Source organism: Cryptomeria japonica, chromosome 2 (genome assembly GCF_030272615.1).
Source record: "Cryptomeria japonica chromosome 2, Sugi_1.0, whole genome shotgun sequence".
NCBI lineage: Eukaryota > Viridiplantae > Streptophyta > Pinopsida > Cupressales > Cupressaceae > Cryptomeria > Cryptomeria japonica.
The window spans coordinates 586,342,447-586,347,566 of record NC_081406.1 but is presented as its reverse complement, the minus strand read 5'-3'; positions in this window follow the sequence as shown (position 1 = coordinate 586,347,566).

Below are 5,120 nucleotides of genomic sequence, written 5' to 3'. Positions count from 1 at the left end.
AATGATAGAAAAATCTATGCAAGAAAGGATATCCTCGTAAAACATACAACTCTATGAAGGGAAAGTGGATTCTTAGAAAGGAAGGAATTAATTGAAAAAAATACTTGTCCCCCAGTGTATAAATAAGAATAATTTATCTATTATATGTGAATCCATCTTGAGATGAAGCCATGTAATGTGAAACACTCAAATCAAGAACATAATTAGACAATGCACAAGAAAAATCTATTAGGGCATTTCCATTTCCTTTCCCCTTGCTATCTTCTTCCTTGTTAGAACACTCGTGTGAACTATGTTGCTAGTTAAGCATGATTGCACATTAAATTGTACCACCATGAATAAAATTGATCTCCCAAAAGGTAAGCTATTAGTGTCACATAGTCAGGAGTAACATAATAAAGCTAAGGAGTGCTAAGGTATTATATAAAAATTTGGGTTTAGAAAACTGGATCAACATTAGATGTTATATGAATGACAGCTTTATCATATATTTCTAATTTCTTTAAATTCTTTACAAGAAGAAGGAGACTAAGTACAAACATGATGTATGAAACATAGTGTTACAATAAATTGGTTTAAAGTTAGACCTATATATATCTTATAAAACAAAAGTAATTTTCCTATCATATTTAAGTCTACAAAAGATTATTTCTTCTAGAGTAGAAGTTCTTTGTCAGACGGGAAGGTTCGGCTTTGATAAAGGAATTGCTAAGGAAGGAGTATGAAATCATATGCATTTTCTAGTGTATTGGGATGAGGGTTCTATCATGACCTTGATTCCTTGTTCCATATGTCCAAGGCCATTTCCATTATATCCTTCTTTAGAAATCATGTCAAAGCCATGTTTATAATAATTTTGTTTTGAATGTGATGTTGAAAGACTTTCATCATAGTCCTCTTTGAAATTTCTAGTGTAAGTATACTTTGGAACAGAAAAAGGATTAATAGATGAAGGATGGATACTTGTAGGACGATATAAAATAAAATTAGCATCATTGATGTCCACTTCAGAGGTAAGAGATTCCTTTTTCTTTAAATTGTTTGGTTGGAAAGAAGTGTTTTCATTATCTAAATTTTCACTCCTTCTCAATGTGATGTTAGGTGATATATCATTACCGAAATACATAACATAATTTTCCCTAAAAAAAGATGGTTAAGATAATCTCTAGGAGTATAAGGAGGATCTAAGGTGATAGACACGTTGAGATTTGGATTGCTAATGTATGAAACATGTCTCTCTTCAACAAAAGTAACCTTAATGCTTTGGATTGAGATGGGGAACCTTTTCACCTCGACAACTTAAACTAGTAATATATGCAATGGTCTCCTCAAAAACCTCAATTTTTATACTTCTGACTTTGACTCTACCGTCATTTCAACTATTCATAAATTGGGATGACAACTCCTCATCCTTTCACTTGATCACCCTAAAGTAATGATTAATCCCTCGCTTCATGAAAATATCCTAGACCTTTGTGTTCTTGACGGAAACAAATGAATTAGGCTCTACTTTCAATTATTGTCCCCCATGGCAAGTCTCTTGTTGTTTGCAAACATAGATACCAGAATAGAACAGGGTTCTAGAGGAGAGAGACAATAAAAATTGCTTTTAGAAATGTTTTCTAGGACTTTAATATTTAATAAATAATTCAATCATTATGATATCTCTTTTCTTGACGCATGAGAAAGATAGATGAAAATCTAATCTATCTTTGTGCATATATATCCATAAATGTGTTGTCGATTGGGAATTGTCATATCAAAAGTGGATTTTTAATGATTAATTTATTGAAATTATCAAGAAGACAATCAACATTACCTTCCCATTTAATATTATTCTTTAATTCTTCGCTTCTCATGTGCATCCTTTAATTTTCCACTCTTTGTATCCTACTCAACGAAATGATTGTATCTTTATTATAATTAAACAACCCACTATACATCATTATTACCCAAATAGCACGAACACCTTTCTAAATATTTAAAAAATTAATTCCTTGCATAACTAATATATACCACTTGTCTATCTTTGACCAAGATATTCTTGATTAAGAGGAGAATATTCTCATCATTCACCCAGTATTTTTATTCATAAAATTTTAGACCTGTATTAGCTAGGGCATCTGCCAATTTGTTTCCTTATTTGTAAGTATGATTTTCTCTCCGTTGTGGTAAGAGAGTGAGGAGACAACTACTATCCCCAATGAAATTCCTTATTTTCATGGGATGGGAGTCATTGAATTTATAAGGTCAACAATAATTTTAGAATATTGGGGCTTGTTCTCCAAACTTCGTGACATCTTATCTCTATTTCTCTCTATCTCTCTATACTTTATCATGAGTATAAATTCACACTTCACTAAAGTGGGGTCTAAGTATAGTATAGTAAATTGTAACCCCCTTATAATTTCATAATCCGTTTTGGGCCCTTTATTTAGTGCGCCCTCTCATAGCTCACTTTAAGCTTATTACTAGCCTTATCACAACCAAATTATCCTCATATGCTCATGAGATGACCAAATCCTATGTCCTAAGACCTTCTACTCTAACAGTTCCATCCTTTTCTACTCTTGTTTTGGATGGACTAGGACACTGTCACGACTCTATTTCCTAAATTACAAAATAATCTACATATATTTCATTTATTAGTGTTTCTTTTAATTCTAATATATATATATATATATATATATATATATATATAATTTTTATTTATTTATTTTAAATAAATATTATTATTATAAATTTCTTTATTAATTATATATTTAGAAAAAAAAATTAGCTATATATAACAATTAAATATCATTAATTATAAAAAAGATTTAACTAAAACTTATATTATATTTTCTATTAATCAAAATAATAAAAAAAAAATACTTATAGTTTAAAAAAAAAACAAAAAACTATCAAATTATCTTTTAAGAAAAAGTAAACTTAGATAGAAAAGTAAGAAGCTTAAAAAGTTATATTAAAATCATATATAAAAAACTTCACTTAAATATGAGAAAGTTTTATTAAGAAAAGCTATCGAATAGCTTTAGGAGAGATAAAAACTTAATATAGAAATATTAAGTTTTGTTACCCGCACTTTCTTTAAAAAAACTAATATTATCTTGCAGTTATCTTGATTTCCATGGAATCGAATTTATTTATTTTATTTCTTTTAAGTATGAGAACTTTGCTTTAAAGCAAGTAAAAAGTGGTTGTTTAATGAGAAGAAACTAATGTTCAAACAGAGCGATGCATGAGATGAAGCAGAGAGAATAGTGATAATAGGATGTCTTATAATAGGATGTAGCTTCAAGATTGAAAAAAAGAATTGGACATTATTGTTAGTTATAAGTGAGTAAAGAAAGATTAATATAAAACAACAGAAAGCTAATAACATAAACACAAAACATATGTTTAATGTGGTTCATCTCTAAGTGGCTACGTCCATAAAAAATGTGGGGAGTTCTTATATTAATCAATAATGCAAATACAACACTCTACAATACATGATTGTACACGTCTATATATACATTCACATTCAGATTTAGAATGAAGAGTCTAGAGAAGATGAAAGGTTGTGACCATTGAACTTCACATCCCAACAATCTCCCTCGTGAAGATCAATCGGCACATCCATGCATTATAGCATCCCCTGCTCTCCATTTTGATCCTTACAAAACCAGGCCCATAGAAGATTTTAACTTCACCAAAGGCTGTTCACGAACACTACGAACAAGCCTTCTCCATGCCAGGTCAAAATTAATAATTCTCTTATCAAAACCATCATCAAATGCTACCTTGCCAAGAACAAACTTGTGCATTAATCCACAGTGCGGAACACCACTTTATGTAGATTCAAGGTATACTACTCCATCCATAACATCCATAAATTCAACAACGTCAACCACTTTAATGACCCGATCATCTACACATTTATCATCCTCACCTACACTTTCAACAATGTCATTTATCATATCTCTACATACTCCCTACTCTAAATCAATGCCAATGTTGATATTGGCAATAACATGTTCTATATAAAGTGAGGAGGTAATCTCAGTTGCATTTAATCCAGCATTCTGAAGTAGAGTCCTTGTAACCATCTCCAACCTCTCATCAAAATTTTTGATTGCATGCTGATCCAATCCCGTCTCTTTGTTTGCAAGAAATCTAATAAACCCTCAAAAAAGGCCACACGACATCTGGAGGTAGCACAAAATAGAGTAGTGGTGCCATGAAAAATGGCAGCATTCTCATTACCACCACCTCTAAGTAGGGCCTTCATGCAACGACCATGCCCTTGTGCTCTATGTAATTGGATGTCACTGGTAATGTGTTCACACCAATCTGGACCTAGCTGAAAGACCTCCAACATTCTCTGCCTCACCGCCAACATGCTCTGCTCCACCCCTTTGGCTTCATCCCCAATCTCAGGGGTCGTTGTCTTTGTTAGTTGTGCTGCCGTAATATGTAGGGCATTCCACCCATGGAAGTCCTTGAGCTCAGAAACTCTTTCTCTCCTTGGATCTCCCATCACCAGGCACCACAGTTCCTCCAACCGTGATAAATCATCATTCATTTGAGCCTCGCTGGAAATCTCCTCATGCTTATTCTTAGCACACTTGTGGGTGCCAATTTTCTTCTCCTCGCTTGGACAATCTCTACCGCATCTAAAATATTCAAGGGGTTATCAATTTTGGTTCTTATCCTCTTATGGGCTTGTTCATCAATTCCCACTGCTCGATTTTCCCTTAGCAGGCGCTATAACCTCTTCAACTACAATGACTTCTTGTCTCCACAAAGCGTCCTTCGAATTATTTATTGACCAACATAGTGGCCAACCAACTTCATTGTTCTGGTCACTCTACATTTATTCAACTATGGTGATGTTTTACCCAACCATCATTTGGACACCTCACCAGGCTCTAGTACCATTTTCATTGCCAAAACGTTTCTCACATCTGTAGTATGGAATGGCCTCTCTTCAGAAACTTGACACAATGCCACACCATCTGCAAAGCCCTTTGAAGCCTCAATTACTTCTGAGCTCTGTGGCTCTGCTCCCTCACTCCAATCTGCATCCTCCTCCTTACCCCGGGAGGCAAAATAAACCATAGATTCAGTTTGGGTCT